The sequence below is a fragment of the Bufo bufo genome, chromosome 5 (genome assembly GCF_905171765.1).
Source record: "Bufo bufo chromosome 5, aBufBuf1.1, whole genome shotgun sequence".
Taxonomy (NCBI): Eukaryota; Metazoa; Chordata; class Amphibia; order Anura; family Bufonidae; genus Bufo; species Bufo bufo.
Genome location: NC_053393.1, coordinates 103,097,663 through 103,120,688, shown reverse-complemented (window position 1 = coordinate 103,120,688; position 23,026 = coordinate 103,097,663).

Below are 23,026 nucleotides of genomic sequence, written 5' to 3'. Positions count from 1 at the left end.
TATAAAACCGCCCTAAACCGTTATCCTTTGTTTTATCAGTGCAGCTATGGATACTTTTTCTGCACTGGTCGATCTTATGCAGGGGCTGTCTTTGGAGGTGGCTGACCTCCGCATTTGCCGTTGTACAGTTTCAGAGACCACAGGCGGTGGTTTCTGTCAGTGGGAACCAGGCCTGCCCTGAACGAAGGTTGCTCGGATAGGGAAGTGAAAAACTTTGTTCGGTTCATGGAATCATGCAAATTATATTTCAGACTGCATCCTAGGTGTTCTGGGAACGAGAGTCAGAGAGTGGGGATTATTATTGAGTTGCTGAAAGGTGACGCTCAGTTTTAGGCTTTCTCTTTGCCGACTGGTTCACAATCCCTCCGGTCGGTAGATAAATTTTTCAGAGCTTTTCAGAGCTCTGGGACTTATCTTTGATGACCCAGATCAGGTTTCCCTGGCCGAATCTAAGTTGCATTGCTTGCGGAAGGCAGAGCGTTCAGCCAAGTCCTATTGCTCTGAATTTAGGAGGTGTGCAACTGATACGGAATGGAATGACCCAGCTCTCCATAGTCAATTTTGTCAAGGACTGTCTGAGAACCTGAAGGACGCTTGGCATTTCACGCAAATCCAGAGTTATTGGAGGCGGCCATATTTCTGGCGGTGCGTATTGATAGACGCCTGAGGGAGAGATCTAAAGCTCCTCTCACTCGGGATGTATTTCATTATCTTCTCTGGGTAAAGAGACACTCGAGCTTGTGTCTGGTGATAAGTCAATGCAATTGGGTCAGGACCAGGTGATAAAAACTTTAGGGTTAAGGAAAGACTTAGCTTTTTCTGTGGTCAAGGAGGACATTTTGTAATGTATGTCCTTATGTTAAACATCAAGGTGAAAAAGGAAAAATAGGCCTAATGTGTCTAGTCATCTTAACACCCTTGGTAGTGTGAATGGGGAAGTTGAGACTGTGCTTTTGTCTTTTACCGGTAGTAACCGATTTTTTCCTGCCTGCCAAGGTGGCGCTAGATTCCCAAACTGTTGAAATGGAAGTATTTATTGACAGTGGGGCAGGGGTTAACTTAATGGATGGCCAGTTTGTCTGTATGCATGGTTGACAACAAACGCATTAGACAAAATATTTATTTGCGATTGATTCCACCCCTCTTTCTCAAAAGTGTCTGTCTCAAATGGTGCAGGACATTTGCCTAAAGGTGGGAGAGTCTTATATTGAATCCATATCATTTTTTGTGCTGGAGGGTTTGCCTGCTCCTCTGGTGTTAGGTTTACCGTGGTTAACCAAACATAACCCTACTATCGATTGGTAAGCAAGACAGATTCTCGATTGGAGTGATTTCTGCCTTGACAACTGTCTTAGCACGTCGCTTTCTGTTGTAGCTACTAAAATGTTACCTCCTTTCCTTTCAAATTTTTTCTGATGTATTCTCTAAGGGTAAAGAGCAGGGGTTACCTCCTCATCGGGAGTTTGATTGCCCCATCAACCTTATTACCGGAGCTAGATTGCCAAAGTCTCGGTTGTATAATCTTTCTGAACCCGAAAGAGTAGCCATGTGAGAGTATATCACCGAGAGTTCGGCTAAAGGTCATATTAGACCATCCAAATCACCAATGGCGGCGGGGTTCTTCTTCATTGTTAAAAAAAAGGATGGAACTCTTAGGCCATGTTTGGACTTCCGTGAGCTTAATCGCCATCACTATTCGTGATCCCTATTCCCTTCCTTTAATCCCAGATTTATTCAATCAGATTGTCAGCGCCAAGGTGTTCTCTAAATGGATTGAGGGGGGCATATAATCTGATAAGAGTCAAGGAAGGGGACCGAATAGAAAACTGCCTTTAATACTCCTGAGGGTCATTTTGAGAATCTGGTCATGCCTTTTGGTTTGTCCAATGCTCCTGCGGTTTTTCAACACTTCATCAATGACACCTTTCATCATCTGGTGGCAGATTTGTGTGGTTTATCTGTATGATATTTTAATTTATTCCCCTGATATGGAGACGCATAAGGATCACGTGAGACAGGTCTTACAGTTCCTAAGAGATAATAAATAGGGTTGAGCGAACCCGAACCTGCAAAGTTCGGGTTCGTACTGAACTTTAGGATTTTTTGGACCCCGGACCAGAACCCGAACATTTCAGTAAAGGTTCGAGTTCGGTGTTCGGCGATTTAATAGCACTTTTTGAAGGCTGCAGGGCAGCCATCAACAAGCGTTTAACTAGTGTGCCCTTAGAAGCCATTACAGCCATGCCTACTAATGGCATGTCTGTGATTGGCCTGTGCAGCATTTGACCCAGCCTCTAAATAAGCTGGAGTCACGTAGCGCCGCACATCACTCTGCTCTTACTAGTGTAGGGATAGGATGCTGCTGCTGTGAGGAGAGAATAGGAAGCAATCTATCTGATATTACATCACAATTTGTTGTAATAACTCTGAGATCTACACCGATTTTGTTTTGTGGGAGAGGCAACATTCTTTTTACTCTGCCCTGAGCCCAGTGACACAGAAAAAAAGTTTTATCGTCTGTTAGTTAGGTGGGCGTCGGCAGCATTTTGTTGCAAGTTCAGTGCACCAGCACTGCATATGTGCCAGGGACAATAATTTAAACCCTGTTATTTTAGTTCAGTGGGCAACATATACCCATTTTTTAAATGCACCTGCACTGTATATGTGCCATGGGAAGGGGAAAATAATATTAGGGAATCCATCTGTGAGTTCAGAGGGACCCAGGGGGTGATATATAGTGTTGAGCGAATAGCGAATATTAATTGCGAATATCACAACTTCGCTAATTCGCAAATATTTCCAATATGGTGCTATATATTCGACTATATCGATATTCTGAAAACTGATTCCTCCCTGCTTCTTTCTTGTGGGTCAATGAGTCATTGGCCCGCAAGCAACTTAAGCAGGAAGGAATCATGTTTTCATATGGAAAAAAATAGACGAATATTCTAAATAACGAAATATATTTGCTATATTGCTATAACTTCGTTATTTAGAATATTTGTCATATTCTTAACAAGAATATATTGCAATATAGCGAATAGTCGTAAAATACACATATAGACTGCTATTTAGCTAATATAGGTGCTATAGTATTTTTTTTTTATAGTGTCAATTATTTCCAAATCTGAAGCTCAGAAGATAAAAAAAAAATGAGACTATAAATTTTTTTTTATAGCACTATATTAGCTAAATTACAGTCTATATGTGTATTTTACGAATATTCACTATATTGCTATTACTTTGTTTTTTTAGAATATTCGTCATATTCTAAAACAAGAATATATTGCAATATAGCGAATATTCGTAAAATACACATATAGACTGCAATTTAGCTAATATAGTGCTATATCTTTTTTTTTATAGTCAAAATTTTTATTTCTCTTCTGAACTTCAGATTTGGAAAAAATGTACACTATTAAAAAAAATTACTATAGCACTATATTAGCTTAATTGCAGTCTATATGTGTATTTTACGAATATTCACTATATTGCTATATATTCTTGTTTTAGAATATGATGAATATTCTTAAAACTAATATATAGCACTATATTTACTGCTATATATTCTTTTTTGATCCACTTCCCATTACGCGATTTTTTACATTTTAGATTAATTGCAATCTGCAAAATAATCTCGAATACGAATATGAACGAATATGAAACGAATATTCTAGCGAATATTCACAACATATTGCGAATTCGAATATGGGACCTGCCGCTCATTACTACTAGATACTACATTTGGGGCCTTTGCTGCATTTGTGACAGTCCAATACAAGCGTTAAATACTGCTGTTTTTTTCTGGTTTAAAAAAAACACCCATTTTGTGCAAGACACTACATTTGAGGCCTTTGCTGCATTTGTGACAGTCCAATACAACAGTCAATACTGCTGTTACATTGTTGGTTGACAAATTTAAAAAAATTGTATAACATTTCCTGTCACACTTTTGTGTGACCTGAAGAAATTTTGCCTCTTTATGACACCGACTCTGCCTTACTGTCAGTGAACTGTGTTGACTATTGGCGGTTACATTTTTGTCTGACATAAACCATCTGTTAGTTTGGTTGGGTGAACGCAAAGAATGAGGAGAGCGTCAACTAAGGGACGTGGCCCCCGGTCGATGGTGCTGCTGCTGGTGTTGGTGGAGCTCCTGTTGCAGGGAGAGGATGTGGTTGATCTGTGCCAGCTACACGCTCAAGTTATACACCTTCCTCAGGTGCGAGAGTAGGCGACAGAACCTTCAGCGTTATTTGGTAGGTCCGAATGCGGCTCTATGAATGGTGAGGGCCAGAACAAGTACAGGCGATAGTAGATTGGTTGGCTGACAGTGCCTCCAGTTCCTTCAAATTGTCTCCCACCTAGTTCCTTGCTGAAAGATCAGAGGTTGGCACCTGCAGCCCATGGCCAATCAGTCTTTTACCTCACCCCCTGCCAATCAGCCAAGCCGTCTGAGCCCCAAGTAATGCAGCAGTCTCTTCTTCTTTTGATGACTCTGGTAGCAGAGTTTCCGTGGGCCATCCACATAGCCCTGCCCCAAAAAGTGGAAGAGATTCAGTGCACTGATGCCCACCACTTATGTTTTCAGGATGAGGACATGGGAAGACCACCACAGCACATCTCTGATGATGACGAAACACAGGTGCCAACTGCTGCAGCTTTCTGCAGTCTGCAGACCGACAAGGAGGGCAGGGGTAAAAAGTGCGTGGAAGATGATGTGGAGGATGCATGAGGTACTAGACCCCCACATGGAATCAAGGTGATGCGAGTGACGTGTGCAGTTTGGAGAAAAGGCACCAGCACAGCCAAGAGGGAGCAGGGTGCAAAAGCGTCTGTTACATTCTTAGGTGACATTTTACCATTATTGCCGTAAATAAACCCTTTTTCCTGCATAGGTGACAGGGACCAAAATTTCTAAAATCGTCTGTTACATTCTCAGGTGACATTACCCATTTTTGCCGTATACAAACACCTGCTCTGCATAGGTGACAGGGAACAAATTTTTGTAAATCGTCTGTTCATTTGGTGGGTGACATGAACCCAGTTTTGCCGTGAATAAACCCCTGCTCTGCATAGTTGACAGGGACCGAAATTTTTGAAAAAAATCATCTGTTCCATTGATGGGTGACATTAACCCATTTGTGCCGATGAAAACCCCCTGCTCTGCATAGGTGACAGGGACTTAAATTTCTAAAATTCATCTTTAATTGACACGCGCCCCCTCCTTTCATTCGATCCTTCCGCTTTAACAACTTGTCCCATATTTTAGCTCAATCACATTTCAGCCATTGACCTCCCTTGGATGTGGTATCCCTTTCTCACGCTCCCTCTCCGGCATGGAATCCTGATTCCCCGTTACCCGTATTCACCATGGTAGGCTCATAAAAGAACATCGAAAGTTGATAGAGAAGATATCCAATTGGATCGTGGACGTTACGGGGACGTGCGATCAGGCAGAAGTTATCTAGAGTCAACAAAGTGGCAGCAGGGCCTCTCCTGTCTAACGTTTCCAAATCAATAATTTGTCCCACATTTCCGCTCGATCACATTTCATTTCATCCATTGACCTCCCTTGGATGTGGTATCCCTTTCTCAGGCTCCCTCTCTGCATGGAACCCTGATTCCCTGTTACCCGTGATCACCATGGTAGGCGCATAAAAGAACATCGAAAGTTGATAGAGAAGATATCCAATTGGATCAAGGCCGTCACGGGGGACGTGCGACATGGCTGAGCAGTATGTGTACACACGCCTACACGTACTGACTGACTCCTAGATCAACATTATTATTTTTTATTTATACCTATTTTATGTTATTTTTAGTCATTTCCCTATCCACATTTGTTTGCGGAGGACTTGCCATGCTCTAACCACATTTTGCTGCCTTTTGCAGCCCTCTAGCCCTTTCCATGACTTTTTTAGAGGCATTTTAGTGCTCCAAAGTTCGGGTCCCCATTGACTTCAATGGGGTTCGGGGTCAAGTTCGGGTCCCAAACTCGAACTTTTTTGTGAAGTTCGGCTGAACCCATTGAACCCGAACATCCTGGTGTCCGCTCAACTCTAATAATAAATTGTATGCCAAAATGGAGAAGTGTGTATTTGCGGTCCCTGAAGTGCAATTCCTGGGGTACCTACTCTCATCTTTGGGTTTTCGTATGGATCCGGAAAAAGTCTGTGCTGTGTTGGACTGGGATTGACCCGAAGATCTGAAGGCACTCATGCAATATTTGGGGTTCACCAACTACTACCGTAAATTTTGCTTGAATTAATGGTATTGGTATTGGTTGTTAAACCATTAACTGATATGACTAAGAAAGGCACAGATTTCTCAGTCTGGTCTGAAGAAGCATTGCATGCATTTTCAGCAATAAAAGAATGTTTTGCTTCTGCTCCTATTCTGGTGCAACCGGATGTGTCACAACCATTTTTTGTGGAAGTTGACACATCAGAGGTAGGAGTTGCAGCAGTCTTGTCGCAGGGTTCTTCTCCTAGCAAATGGCGCCCTTGTGCTTTTTCTCTAAAAATTATGATGTTGGCCATTAAATTGGCTTTTGAAGAGTGGCGTCATTGGTTGGAAGGAGCGATTCATACCGTTACGGTAATTACTGATCACAAAAATCTGGCCTACCTGCAGTCGGCTAAACATCTGAACCCAAGGCAGCCCAGATGGTCGTTGTTTTTTGTCGATAGCATGTGAAACTACACGGCATTCCACTGATGTGGGTTCTGATAGAAGGACTCAATTTGTTTCCAGATTCTGGAAGGCGTTCTGTACTCGTTTCGGGGTCCAATTGTCCTTTTCTTCGGCCTTTCATCCTCAGTGGAACTGGCAGACTGAGCGCACTAACCAGAATATGGAGACTTATTTGAGATGTTTTGTCTCTGAGAATCAAGGAGAGTGGTCTTTATTTTTGTCGTTGGCTAAATTGGCCATAAATAACCATAGACAGGAGTCCACTGATAAGTCGCTGTTTTTTGGTGCATATGGGTTCCATCCGCCGTTTGGCACATTTTCTGGTACTGAGATGTCTGGTATACCTGAAGAGGAAAGATTCTCCTCTTCGTTGTCATCTATTTGGCGGAAGATTCAAACAATTTAATTAAAAAGGCAAAAAGTATAAACATATGGCTGACAAGAGATGTGTGAGTGGTCCGGACCTGAGAGTGGGTGATTCTATGTGGCTGTCCACAAGAAACATTAAGTTGAAGGTACCCTCTTGAAGTTGGGGCCAAGGTTTATTGGGGCATACAAGATCTCTGCCATTATTAATCCGGTTGATTTTCGTCTTGAGCTTCCGCAGGCTTTGTAGATTCATAATGTGTTTCATAAGTCCATTGCTGAAAAGATATGTTGAACCTGCTGAACCGTCCTCCCTGCCACTACCTCCTGTCATGTGGATGGTAATCTTGAGTTTCAGATTGCCAGGATAGTGAACTCGCATATTCTGCGGGGATCTCTTCATTACCTCGTGCACTGGAAGGGTATGGTCCAGAGAAGAATGTGGGCTCCTGCGACCGACGTGAATGCCAGTCGCCTTGTGAGGGCCTTTCACAGGGCGCATCCTAATAAAGTCGGTCCTGAATGTCCGGAAGGGCCACCCGTAGAAGGGGGGGTACTGTCATGGTCCCTCCTGTGAGAGAGGTGAGAAGATTGGATAGACTTGCTGCATGTGAGGCTATCTGACAGGTCTCTCTGTTTTCCTCTATGTATGTTGCTGTTTGGCCAGGATCTCACCTCTCCTCAGGTGCCGCTCACTATCAGTGATGAGGCTCTATTTAGATCCGCCTCACACTGCTGACCATGCGGTTTCTTCTTGGAGTTGCTAGTGCTGGTTTGTCTTGGATCTCCTGCGTCTCCATACATCTCTTGTTGCCTTCGCTGTTTCTTATTATCTGGTGTGTGTTGTTTATAGGCCTCAGGGAGACACAGGTTCCTTCATTCTGGAAGGAACCAGCTGTCTCATCCCTTGCTACCTATCCTAGGGCTTGTCAGTTTTAGCAGGGCTTTAGGTATATGGTGTATGAGTATTTCCACCATCAGAATCTGCTCATACTGGCAGGAGTTAGGGAAAGGCCTAAGGATTAATACGAGGTCACCATCCCTCTTCCTTAGCTTTAGAGGCCTAGATTGTTGTCTATTCGTTGTGGTGTGTATTTGGTGTTTTCTCTTCCCCTTAACCTGTGACAGTAAGTGTGTATACATAAATAACTGTCAGTCGCTGATAGTTGTACATGGGGGAGGTGTTATCAGTGATTGATTGCATTTTCTGTGTCAGTATGTACAGTATACACAGATAGCTGTCAGTCGCTGATAGATGTACACGGCGGAGCTGTTATCAGTGATTGATAGCATTCCCTGTGTATATACAGAGATAGCTGTCATTCACTGATAGTTGCACATGGGAGAGGTGTTATCAGTAATTGATAGCATTCTCTGTGTATATGTGTATACAGAGATAGCCGTCCGTCACTGATATATGTACACGGGGGTGGTGTAATCAGTTATTGATAGCATTCTCTGTAACATTATGATGAACATTATATTAGGCCTCAATCCATTTCCATTTATTTCTTATTTCTAGTTCCTCTCCCCAAAAGCATCAGTCCCCCCCCCCCCTCTGCTTCCTATCACATGTGTGAAATCATTTATTGCCATGCAGTGTTGGAGCTGACCAGCCTGGTAGAGAGTAGCCAAACAGACGAGCAGTCTAAAGTACATCAAGCAGCAAACATCAATCTGTCTGTCACCCCGCCGACTCCAACTAAGCAAGGTGGTCAGTAACAATGGCCACAACATCCTGGCCATCCAGAACCTGGAGAAAATAACACATGCTCTGGCTTGCGCAAGGTGCTGGCAATGTCCAGTTGGCTATCCATCTCTTCAGCCATTCTCATGGGGTGAGGAAAGCTTTCCTTGACTTGCAGTATAAGAATAGTCTGCAGTTACACCGCTTAATTTGCAATGTTTAAACTCACTGGAATTTAACATTGCACATGGTCGAGAGCCATGAACGATTTTGTCATACACCACTCCACCTCAGCAGGGATCATGCATTGTTTTCAGGTCGGGCAGTGGAAGCTCATGCCATTCATGCTCTAGTTGTCCCTCATGCACTTCATATGTATTTTTGAAAAGACATTGACACTCATGCAACAGGTGGCGATGAAGGAGGAGGAAGAGGAACAGTTAACACATCTTGCTGGCTGCAGTTTCTCCCATGGGGAAGGAGGAGGTACTGCCACTGGAGGAGGAATAGGAGTCAAAGTGGGAGTTGGAGAAGCAAGAGAATGATGATGATGACAGTGACACTGGCCAGGACACCCAATCATCTCAATGGAGTGTTGAGTTGGAAACAATTGGCTCCTCAGGCCAGGGCCGGATTAAGAGCATCATGGGCCTGGTGCAGAAGATTTTAATGGGCCTTTTTATAGAAAATGAAAACGCAACGCAGAGCAACTTTTTATAGCACAAATAAAGTGTGAATTTATGCAAAATTACACATGTGAAAATATGCATGCATAAAGTTTGAAGTGTGAACGGGTCTGCGTAATCCCATTCAAGTCTATTGGACTAAAGTTCATGCGTAATTTTGAAGCAGATTTACGCACGGGTTTGCGTGTGAAAAATCTGCTGTGTGAACTTAGCCTAAGTGTACATCTCTGGCCACAGTTTAAATATACAGCCATCTATATAGATGGCTGTATTATGTATAGCCACCCCCCAAGGAGTTAACTAGTGCTGCTGGATATGTCATTCAGGACCAGGAAAAAGCTATTCACGTCTAGCTTTTCCATGCTCCTGAATGGCATATGTGTTTATAAAAGCTAATCTATTATAAGCAGATATGCCATTGAGGAGCTTGGAAAAGATAGGTAGGCAAGAAATAGTCACCTAGCTTTTCCATGCTCCTGAATAGCATATCTGCTTATATGCATACATGTTTATAATAGCCAAGCTATTATATGCAGATCTGCCATTCAGGAGCATGGAAAAGCTAGGTGAGAAACAGTCACCTAGCTTTTCCATGCTCCTGAATGGCAGATCTGCCTTTAGTCATATCTGTTTGTAATAGCTGAACTATTATAAGCAGATATATCATTCAGGAGCATGGAAAAGCTAGGTGACAATTTCTCACTTAGCTTTTCCATGCTCCTGAATGGCATATCTGTTTATAATAGATCAGGCTCAGCTATTATAAAGATATATATGCCTATAAGCATAAAAATAGAAAAAAATATGGCAGCACTCCGGTCTTGTGAAGAAATTCAGTGACGTTTATTCACACTTATTTGCAATGCAGCATTTCAGCCCTCTCAATGGAGCCTTTGTCAAGCTAGTGAACACAGTGTTCTCAAACATATTTATGTGGGTGAGTCCAATTAAGGTAACATGATTAATCATTGAATACAATTTACACATATCCATATAAAACATGATAATACAATTCATTACAGTGTATACATATACATGTGCCATTATAGTTCAAACGTAGCGTATATGTCAATGTGAACACAACTTTAAAAACTCATGTCAGATCAGCATGACAACATAAGTATCGCTGATTATTATATAAAGTGCAGCTGTGCCAAAGTGTGTATATATCAAAACAATAAGAAAGAAATTAAAAGAGGGACAAACCCACGTCATGAAAACCATTAGCGATTCAATGTTGGCGTCCCCTGGCGTCTGGTGCGCAGGCGTCAGTGTATGCCGGTGAAGCGCGAGATCCTGTCAGGTCCCGCGCATGCGCACAAAACGCTCAAACTGGCGTTCGTACGCAGCGCGTCGGGGCCCAGCAGGGCTCGCGAGATCTCTCCATTTCTCGCGCATGCGCCCCGCGTGGTCACAATCAGCACACTGGTAGCACGCCAATGCGCATGTCTACGGGAACGGAACCAATATTGTTGTTACCATGTCACCATAGCAACCATGTTTGTATGCGATCTTAAGGGTACAGCAACTACCAGGCAGCGGGCAATGTCTATGGAGCAATGCGCACATGGGGGTTAATCCAGTGCGCAAAATTCCATCGTGGCAAGAGTCCCAAGGCTAGTCTTAACCAGGGATCCAGTCACTACACCCCCGTCACTCGTGGCTGTATATGGAATCAAAGTGGAGGTAGACATATATCACTGGCCCATATGTCCATCACTGGGCACATGAACCTGCGTGGGACGGAGGACCAGACACTCTCGTGTCCCATGTCCCCCGCTCCTATATCCACCCCCACCGACATCCTTCTGCCCCAATGGGAGACTATCGCAGATAAATAAATAATATTAATAACATTGGCTTCGAATCCCCAACCTGAATAATGAATGGAGAGATCTACAAAAAAGAGATACACACAAGATTATATTGGTAACAATCGCTTGAAGTTTTCATGTCGGGCGATGTCCTCTCAATTAAGACAAACGTTTCCATCAAGATAATCTATAGGAGACAAAAGAGAAAAAGGAAAATGAATAGAGAATACAGTCTCATCCTATACACTGTCAGACTATAGTCACGCATTCCACTGGTGCCTAGTTATATAACCCTAAATTCAACGTTAAGTCCATGTGGTTTTAAGGTACGTAATTGGAAAATCCAATATAGTTCTCTCTGTTTCAGTGTGACCGACCTGTCGCCCCCACGACGTGGCATGGCGATCTGGTCGATTACCCTGAACCGCAAATCCTTTTCAGTGTGTCCTGCTTCCGTAAAGTGCTTAGACACTGGAAGATCTAACCTCTTTTTCCTAATAGTGTACCTGTGATGATTAAGTCTGGTCTTAACATCCCACGTAGTCTCCCCTACATAGAGGAGATGACAGGGGCATTCAAGCAGGTACACTACATAAGAGGAATCACAAGTCAGGTGATGTTTTATCTTAAATTCCTCTCCTGTCTGTGGGTGTATAAAACTCGCTCCTCTTAGCATAAGAGGGCAATTTACACACCCATGGCAAGGGAAACTTCCTTTCCTGGATGCTCCAAAATAACTGCTAAATGAGATTTTATTGGTACCGATGTCTGCCCGCACTAGTTGATCCTTGATGTTACGTGTGCGTCTGTAAGACATCATAGGGGGATTGGCAAATTCGGGAATATCCTTGAAGTTACTGCCCAAAATGGGCCAATGCCCCTTCAGGATCCCTCCGATTTTATCACTCAGGGGTGAAAACCGCGTAACAAAAGGTATGCGCTTTTCATCCCTTGTCCTGTTTGTACATTTCTTCAAGAGGGTTTCCCTGGACTGTTGCATGACCCTTACTTTATGTTGTTCCACCAGTTTACTCGGGTACCCCCTATTAATAAACTTCTGACCCATTGTGGCGAGTCTGTCTGTAACCTCCTCCTCTCCTTGTACAATTCTCCTAACCTAAGCAGCTGGCTATAGGGCAACGTCCTAACCATGCTTCTGGGGTGACAACTGGTCATATTTAAGTAATGTGTTCTTGTCGGTTTTTTTAACAAAAAAGGTCAGTATGTAGAAAATCCCCCTGTCTACTCACTGTTACATCCAAAAACTCAATCTTGGTTTCTGAGCTGACCAGTGTAAACTTAATCTCAGGGTCAATCCCATTGAGGAAATCACCAAACTGGTGCAGCTCCTCAATGGAGCCCATCCATAGTAGGAAGATGTCGTCTATGTATCGCCACCACCCCAGAACCCGTCTGAAGTGGTGGCTAACATAGACGTACATCTCCTCCATATGGGCCATATAAATGTTTGCGTAATTTGGCGCCACATTTGAGCCCATCGCGGTCCCGCGTAATTGGACAAAGTATTCATCCTGAAACAAAAAATAGTTGCAGGTGAGTACAATGTCCAAGAGTGTGATCAAAAAGTTTTTACACTTTGCGGAGTATGGTGAATCAGCTAGACATCTTCTAACCGCACCTACCCCCCTATCATGTGTAATAGAAGTGTACAAACTAACTACATCGAATGATGCTAAGATGACATGTGCTGGTAGTTGTATTCCACTAATTTCATTCAAGAAATGTGTAGTATCTCTGACATATGATTTCGCTTTTGAGACATATGGCGACAGAATCCTGTCTAGAAATATGGCAATCTGAGAGAATGGTGAACCAATGCCTGATACTATCGGGCGGCCAGGCGGAGAAACAAGTGACTTGTGGATCTTCGGCAGCATGTATATTACCGGTGTCCTCGGCCGGTCCACATAGAGAAAGGAGTGTAACTTGTCATCGATCACACCCTCCTCTCTAGCGGAATCCAGTACCCCCACGAATCTTTTTCAAGAATTCAAACTTAGGGGTCACCTGGAAGCCTGCGATATACATTTACATCATTCAATTGCCGATATACCTCATCCACATAGTCAGTTGTGTTCATGACCACCACTGCTCCACCCTTGTCTGCCGGTTTAATGGTCAGACAAGGGTTAGCAGCAAGCTCTTTCAAGGCCTTGGTCTCCTCTCCTCTCATATTCCATTTCATACACATTCCTTCTTCTCCTGAATTCTTTAGTGCCTCTAACTCAATCCTAACCGCATTGATAAATGTATCAAGGGCAACATGATTAACAATAGGAGAAAAATCACTCTTCACATGTAGTTGTACATTATTAAGTGTAAGCTCTGGATCACCTCTCGACCCCACCACTGAGGCTTCAGTGGACTGTTTGTCAAACCAAATTTTTAACTTAATGGCTCTAAAAAAACGATGCAGGTCAAGCTCTAATTGAAACCAATCAATGCTCCTGGCCGGGCAGAAGGAAAGTCCTTTTTCTAAAACAGACAATTGTATTGGTGTTAACACAACAGATGATATATTTACCACAGTTGTCTCTTCCGCATGGTTCTTTGTGATTTCATCAGGCCTCCCTTTGCGCCAACTATGTTGCCTCCTTCCCCCTCGTCTGGTCCGATGGGATCTATAAGCAGATATGCCTATAAGCAGATATGCAATTCAGGAGCATGGAAAAGCTTGGTGAAAAAAATCATCACCCAGCTTTTCCATGCTCCTGAATGACATGTATAAATTATACAGTATACAGTATAATAGGTGAGGTGAGCCAATGCTGATTTACTTACCGCCTATGAGTTGTTTTCTGGGCAGTACACTGAAGGCTGCTGAACGCGACTCACCGCTGGCAGCACCCCTGACTCCACGCAGGAAGAATTTTGAACTTCCCGCGCGCAGCAGCCGTCACGGTCTTTCACTTTACGGCATGGCCTAGGCCCCAGGGGAGGAGTCTGACGTGACGACGCAGTGCGGCGTGCACAGCTGACCTGTCAGCTGTCACTGTCCTGGTGAGTTCTGTAAAGGTCCGGCCTGAGAGATTTGCGCGCCGGCCGTGTCATCATCTGACAGTCGGCACGGTTCGGTCCTACTAAAGGGCTGCGGGGCGGCCGCCAGGCAACCTCAGCGAGGCGGCCTATGCGGGCCTAGCTCCGGTTGGCCTATGCGGGCTGCTGGGCCTATTTTCATGCAGGGGCCTGGAGCTGCAGCTCCATCCGCCCCTACGTTAATCCGGCCCTGCCTCAGGCACACTTCCGAGAATGACGACCTCACTTGCTTACGCATTGACAGGTTTATCGTTGACATCAAGCAGTCTGATGATTACTGGATAGCCATGCTTTTAGGCCTCTTTTACACAGGCGTCACGTGTGAGGGCCGGATAGGATGCGGGTGCATCGCGGGAAAATCGTGCGATTTTGCCTGCGAGTGGGGTGAGTTTTGTATGCGATTACGTTGCATTCTTCAGTTTTTTCCGCGCGAGTGCAATGCATTTTGCACGCGCATGAGAAAAAGCTGAATGTGGTACCTAGACCCAACCCGGACTTCTTCACTGAAGTTCAGGTTTGGGTGAGGTATTCTGTAGATTTTATAACATGGTGATAAGGGAAAATAATAGCATTCTTAATACAGAATGCTAAGTAAATTAGGGATGGAGGGGTTAAAAAAATAAATAAATTAAACTCACCTTATCCACTTGTTCGCGCAGCCCGGCTTTTCTTCTTTCTTTTTCTTTGAGGACCTGGGAGGAAAGGACCTTTGGTGATGTCACTGCGCTCATCACATGGTCCATCATGTGATGAGCGCAGTGACGTCACCAAAATTCCTTTTCTCCCAGGTCCTCAAAGAAGAAGAAAGAAGACAAGCCGGGCTGCGCAAACAAGTGGATGACGTGAGTTTAATATTAAAAAAAGAATTAACCCCTCCATCCCTAATTTACTTTTCTGTATTCAGAATGCTATTATTTTCCCTCATAACCATGTTATAAGGGAAAATAATAATGATCGGGTCCCCATCCCGATCATTACCTAGCAACCATGCGTGAAAATTGCACCGCATCCGTACTTGCTTGCGGATGCTTGCGATTTTCACACAGCCCCATTCACTTCTATGGGGCTTGCGTTGCGTGAAAAATGCACAATATAGAGCTTGCTGCAATTTTCAAGCAACGCACAAGTGATGCGTGAAAATCACCGCTCATGTGCACAGCCCCATAGAAATGAATAGGGACGGATTCAGTGCGGGTGCAATGCATTCACCTCACGCTTTTCACCCGTGCGGAATTCTCGCCCATGTCAAAGGGGCCTTAGACCCTCGCTTTCAATGCAAAATAGGGGAGTGTTTGCCTCCCTCGCAAAGGGAGGACAAATTATGTTTTAGCTAGGAAACACTGTATGCAGCTTGCCGCAGCTTTCGTTGGGCAGACCCCTGCCACCAGCGTGTCTGAAAAGGAGGTTCCTCTCCATACCCTGCAGAATTAGCTCCCTCCTGCTTCCACAAGCAGCAGAAGCAGCAGCTATAGTAGCAGCAGCAATCTCAGTCTCCTCAACATGATAGAGCAGTTTTTCCATGTGCTGCACTGGGATGAAGTCAGTCAGCAAACCAACAGCTCCCGCCTCAACGCCCAGGTTTAGGCCTCCCTTAACTCTGGCCAGTCTCTGGTGCATATACTGTTCCCTAACACCATGGATTTCTGGTCAGGCAGACTGAAACAGTGGCCCAAACTGGCACAGTATGCTCTCTTTCTTCTCTCTTACCCAGCCTCCAGTCTCATCCCAGAGATGGTTTTCAGCACCACAGAGGGTGTGGTGATACCCAAATAGACCAAGTTGTCCTCAGTCAGTGTCCAAAACACCACTATTGTCAAAATGAATCAATCCTGAACTGTGGAGGATTTTCATGCTCCTCTGGCTGGGGCTACTGAATAGATCTAGCTGATTGTGCCCCTTCTTGCCACTGTTGCTGCCTGTTGTGCTTCCATCATGCCACTTCTGCCATTGTGTTATGTACAGTTTCTGCTGTCTCCATCATGTCACTGCCGTCATCACTGCTGCTGCCTACCTACTGTCATCAGTAGGGCTGCTGCTGCCTCCGTCACGCTGCTACCTGCCTGCCAATATGTACCATATAGTTGGTGCTGTCGCTGCCTCAGCTGCTGCTGCTCCTTGCTGCTAATCTCCTTCTGCCACCGTTATTAACGCAAAGCATCTGCCACTACTACACTACTATTACTACTACTACCAATAGATAGCTGACCAAATGCCTTGTTTGCTCTATGCTATGCTGTTTCTGCTGCCAGTACTAATGTGACCGCATGTCTCTTATTACCCTGCCTTTACCACATCCACACTGCACTGTTGCTGGTCCCAGTTAGGGTGCTAATGTGTACTAATATTTGAAAATAATCTGTCTAACCTCCGTAGCTGCTGCATGATATGTGATAAAAGGTCGGATTGAGCTTGGATTGTTGCCAGGGCCATTTGAAATGCTGGTTTAAGACATTGTTCACGGTAGCCTTGTGATCTAAAACGATGTCTCAGATCATGAGCCTCATTGATAATTTCATCTTTTTGGGAGAAATTGTGTCTGAGTCTCATGCACTGTTGTTGACTAAGGGTCAATTCAAACGTCCGTAGTGTATTGCGGATCCGCAAATTGCGTATCCATAATACACCGGGCCAGCACCCCTAAAGAAAAGCCTATTCTTGTCTGCTATTGCGGTCAAGAATAGAACATGTTCTATTTTTTTTCAGGAGCTGCGGACCGGAAGTACGGAGCCTCTGAGCTTCTGTCTGCATCCTTTCTGTCCCCATTGAGAATAAATCGGTCAGCCCTAGTGATGATCGAGCATGCTCGGCTGAACACCTGTTTGGCTCGAGCATCTCGATGCTCGGCACATGGCAGTATTCGGACGAATACTGCATGTGCTTGAGCACAATGCTTGAATCTCGGCCCCGCACGTTTCTTGGCTGCTATGCAGCCAATAAACGTGCAGTTAAATACTGCCCTCACTGTAATGCCATAGCCATGTTGGCTGATGGAATTACAGTGATTGGCTGGCCGGAATGCATCATCGGGTGCTATATAGTAAGGGAGAGCTGTGCTGAGGAAAGGACAGACAGTGTAGGGAGTGATTTAAAAATATTATTACCACCAAAACTTTTCAGAAACCCAAAAGTCCTTTTAAGGACTATTGTGTGTGTCAACAGCAATATATATTTTTAGCGCAACCTGCGCTAAATAGCTAAAACTTTACAGACCCAAAAGTCCTTTTAATGACTATTGTGTGTGGCAGCAATATCTATTTTTAGTGCATCTTGCGCTAAATAGCGTACAATAGTTAGGCCACTGCAGACAGCAACATTAGCTGCGCCACATCTCCAGTGTCAAGTGTACGCATCCCCAAAAAATCTTTGACATCCAGTGTACTTTTTCCATAGACTGTGTCCGCTGCGGACAGTGACATTAGCTGCACCACATCTCCAGTGTAAAGTGTGCGCATCCAAAAAATACACGACATCCAGTGTACTTTTTCCGTAGACGGTGTCCGCTGCGAACAGTGACATTAGCTGCGCCATATCTCCAGTGTAAAGTGTGCGCATCCCAATGATATCTGTGACATCCAGTGTACTTTTTCCGTAGACTGTGTCCGCTTCTGACAGTGACATTAGCTGCGCCACATCTCCCGTGTAAAGTGTGCGCATCCCAAAAATATCTGTGACATACAGTGTCCTTTTTCCGTAGACGGTGTCTGCTGCGGACAGTGACATTAGCTGCATCACATCTCCTGTGTAACTTGTGCGCATCTAAAAAATATCTGACATCCAGTGTACTTTTTCCGTAGACGGTGTCCGCTGCGGACAGTGACATAAGCTGTGCCACATCTCCTGTGTAAAGTGTGCGCATCCCCAAAAAAATCTGTGACATACAGTGACCTTTTTGTAATACGGAGAGCGGGGGCACATCAGAAGTAAAGCAAGAGTGCCGGCACACGGTATGAATGCACAATATGTTATACAAAGGAGAAAAGAATACCGAGATAGTAGCCGCACATCTATAAAAATATCAAATTTATTTAAAGCAACAGACACAACAGAGAATAGGTTAAAATCATTGTATACAATAAATCTGGGTCATGTGAACTGGATATAGACACATGTCCCCCTGACTCACCACAAAGTCATGAACATTCCCCCACATATGCAAATAAGCAGCAGCTAGAAATACATGTAATCCATCAACAATGAAAAAAATGAAAAGCAACAAGCGCGTATCTAAAGCGCATATTTAATGTACTCAGCCCCACTTCCTCTCCTCATCCCTCCCACTGACCAGCTGAATGGATGGTTGCCGCCCCCACACCCCACTTTGCCGCCTCGACACAGGTTCAATTGATTGTCATTAATAATTATTATGTGTATATATGAGTCTATGTGTCATTCAGGAACAGGCACCCCTGAGGAAGCCAGCAGAGCCTGGCGATACGCGTTGGGCTTGTTTTCTGACCACCACGCTTACCCCCACCATGCTATACTAAATGATAAGTATTATAGCTTTTCATTTCTTTCATTGTTGATGGATTACATGTATTTCTAGCTGCTGCTCTTTTCTCCTTTGTATAACATACAGTGACCTTTTTGCCATAGAAGGTGTCTGCTGCGGACAGTGACATTAGCTGCGCCACATCTCCTGTGTAAAGTGTGCACATCCAAAAAAATATAAGTTACATGCAGTGTTCTTTTTCCGTAGATGGTGTCCGCTGTGGACAATTACATTAGCTGCGCCACATCTTCAGTGTAAAGTGTGCGAATCCAAAAAATACCTGACATCCTGTGTACTTTTTCCATAGACGGTGTCCACTGCGGACAGTGACATTAGTTAGGCCACTGCAGACAGCAACATTAGCTGCGCCACATCTCCAGTGTCAAGTGTACGCATTCCCAAAAAATCTTTGACATTCAGTGTACTTTTTCCATAGACGGTGTCCACTGCGGACAGTGACATTAGTTGCGCCACATCTCCAGTGTAAAGTGTGCGCATCCCAAAAATATCTGTGACATACAGTGTACTTTTTCCGTAGCCGGTGTCTGCTGCGGACAGTGACATTAACTGCATCACATCTCCTATGTAACTTGTGCGCATCTAAAAAATATCTGACATCCAGTGTACTTTTTCCGTAGACGGGGTCCGCTGTGGACAGTGACATAAGCTGTGCCACATCACCTGTGTAAAGTGTGCACATCCCAAAAATATCTGTGACATACAGTGTACTTTTTCCATAGATGGTGTCCGCCGTGGACAGTGACATTATCTGCGAAACATCTCCAGTGTAAAGTGTGCGCATCCCAAAAATATCTGACATCCAGTGTACTTTTTCAATAGACGGTGTCCGCTGCGGACAGTGACATTAGCTGCGCCACATCTCCAGTGTAAAGTGAGCACATTCAAAAAATATCTGACATCCAGTGTACTTATTCCGTAGACTGTGTCTGCTTCTGACAGTGACATTAGTTGCGCCACATCTTCTGTGTAAAGTGTGCGCATCCCAATAATATCTGTGACATACAGTGTACTTTTCCGTAGACGATGTCAGCTGCAAACAATGACATTAGCTGTGCCACATCTCCAGTGTAAAGTGTGCGCATCCAAAGAATATCTGACATTCAGAGTACTTTTTCCGTAGACGGTGTCCGCTGCGGACAGTGACATTAGTTGCGCCACTTCTCCAGTGTAAAGTGTGCGCATCCCAAAAATATCTGTGACATACAGTGTTTTTTTTTTCGTAGATGGTGTCTGCTGCGAACAGTGACATTAGCTGTGCCACATCTCCAGTGTTAAGTGTGCGCTTCCCCAAAAATATCTGTGACATACAGTGACCTTTTTGCCATAGAAGGTGTCTGCTGCGGACAGTGACATTAGCTGCGCCACATCTCCTGTGTAAAGTGGGCACATCCAAAAAATATAAGTTACATGCAGTGTTCTTTTTCCGTAGACGGTGTCCGCTGTGGACAATTACATTAGCTGTGCCACATCTTCAGTGTAAAGTGTGCGCATCCAAAAAATACCTGACATCCTGTGTACTTTTTCCATAGACGGTGTCCACTGCGGACAGTGACATTAGTTGCGCCACATCTCCAGTGTAAAGTGTGCGCATCCCAAAAATCTGTGACATCCAGTGTACTTTTTCCATAGCCGGTGTCTGCTGCGGACAGTGACATTAACTGCCTCACATCTTCTGTGTAACTTGTGCGCATCTAAAAAATATCTGACATCCAGTGTACTTTTTCCGTAGACGGTGTCCGCTGCGGACAGTGACATAAGCTGTGCCACATCTCCTGTGTAAAGTGTGCACATCCCAAAAATATCTGTGACATACAGTGTACTTTTTCCGTAGATGGTGTCCAAGGCGGACAGTGACATTAGCTGCGCCACATCTCCAGTGTAAAGTGTGCGCATCCCAAAAATATCTGACATCCAGTGTACTTTTTCCGTAGACTGTGTCCACTTCTGACAGTGACATTAGCTGTGCCACATCTTCTGTGTAAAGTGTGCGCATCTAAAAAATATCTGTGACATACAGTTTACTTTTTCTGTAGACGGTGTCCGCTGCGGATAGTGACATTAGCTGCGCCATATCTCCTGTGTAAAGTGGGCGCATCCAAAAAATATCTGTGACATACAGTGTACTTTTTCAATTGACGGTGTCTGCTTCTGACAGTGACATTACCAGGGCCACATCTGGAGTGTAACGTGTGCGCTTCAAAAATGTATCTGTGATACAGTGTACTTTTTGCGTAGATGCTGCGTACAGTGACATTACTGGTGGTACCTCTCCTGTATAACGTTTCCTCATCCCAAATACCTGTGACATTCCCTGCAATTTTAATTAGCCGCTGGTGACAGCATTGACATTATCTGCGGGATATCTCCTGTGTGATGTTTCCACATCCCAAATACCTTTTTAAATTTGTTTGCGCATACACTTCCAAATCCTACACTACTGTACATGTGACAGACTATTAATCATATATAACATTTAATATGAAGAAGGTGAGCAGTAAGGGACGGGGCAGTGGCCGTGATGCTGTTGGTGTAGGCAGAGGCCGTGACCCTAAGCGCAGTGAAACTGTGCCTGCTGCCAGCGCACAAGAAAAACAATAATCCACGATACCTAGCTGCATGTCCCAGTTTGCATGGCGACCAGGTGGTCGGTTGGATTGCAGCAGATAATGTTTCCAGTCTGTTAAGCACCACCCTTTCTTTAACCAAGTCCAATCTCAGTAGCCAAGAGTCTGCTCAGCCCAATCCTCACCCTGATCCTCCCTCCTCCCACCATGGAGAGTCTGGGCAAACAAGTGATCCCACACTCGGATATTCTGAGGAGCTCTTTTCAGGACCATTCCTTGCCTTGATTCCTCTCGCCAAGCACGCTTGAAGAGGGACAGCTCTTGTGCCCCGGTTTACCAAACTCTTGAGCATCCACAATCATAAGAAGATGACGGTGTGGAATGGCAATTACTGTTTAATGAGGTGGATGATGATGAGACACAGTTGCCAATAACTCAACGGCAATTACTGTCTGCAAGAGGTTGAGGAAGAGGATGAGACACAGTTGTCAATCACTGACTGTCCAACAAGCCGAGCGAAGACAGCAGTACAGAGGGGGAGGGATCTACTGCACCGCAACAGGATGGAAGAGGCAGTGGGGTGGCAAAAGGAAGAAGGTGGGACACACCAAACCGGCCTGCAACTGTTCCCCGAAGCACCCCCTTGTAGAAATCACCCTTGCCAAGGGGTAGGTGTTCCGCAGTCTGGCGCTTTTCTGAGGAAAGTGCAGATGACAAAAGAATTGTAATTTGCAACCTGTGCCATACAAAAATGAGCAGGGGCGTGAACACTAGCAACTTCACCACCACCAGCATGATACGCCACATCGCATCAAAGCACAGTAATAGGTGAGCCAAATGCCTGGGTCCACAATCTGTGTCTGCGGGTCGCACCACTACCTCCTCTTCCCCTGTGTTATGTGCTGGCCAATCCCTTGGTGCCTCCCTCCCTGCACCTGGACCTTTGCAAGCACCATCAGCGACCACATCCACTTCCTTGTCCCAGTGCAGCGTACAAATGTACCCCAGGCATTTGAACGCAAGTGCAAATACCCAGCCACCCACCCACAGGCCAAAGCACTAGCTACCCAGCTTTCCAAATTACTGGCCCTGGAAATGTTGCAATTTAGGCTTGTGGACACTGAGGCCTTCTGAAGCCTCATGTCGGCGTCAGTCCCACATTACGCAGTCCCAGCCGCCACTATTTTTCAAGGTGTGCCGTGCCCGCCTTCCACCAACATGTGTCCCGTAACATCACACGTGCCCTGACCAATGCAGTTACTGGGAAGGTCCACTTAACCACAGACTCATGGATAAGTGCATTCGGCCAGGGACACTCTCATGCCCCGCCCTGACTATGTGCGGAGGTCGGCCAGAATAGCAGCACGAGTTTAGTGTGCCGTGCCCGCCTCCCATCAGGTGCACTGGGTGGGGTCATTAGTTTAAATAGCACTCCAGCCCAGTGCTCTGAGCGGATTATAGGAATCACTTTAGTCTTGGAAGCTAGGAAGGAAGGTTGGCTGTTCCAGCTCAGAAAGATAAGTGTGGTTTCTAGTTTGATTGTTTTGTGTCATCTCTCCCATCCAGGTTCTGTGCGAGCAGGCTGCTCCTATTTCCCCTCTTCACCATCTCAGGGAATTTATGGTGTTTCAGCCCAGGCACGG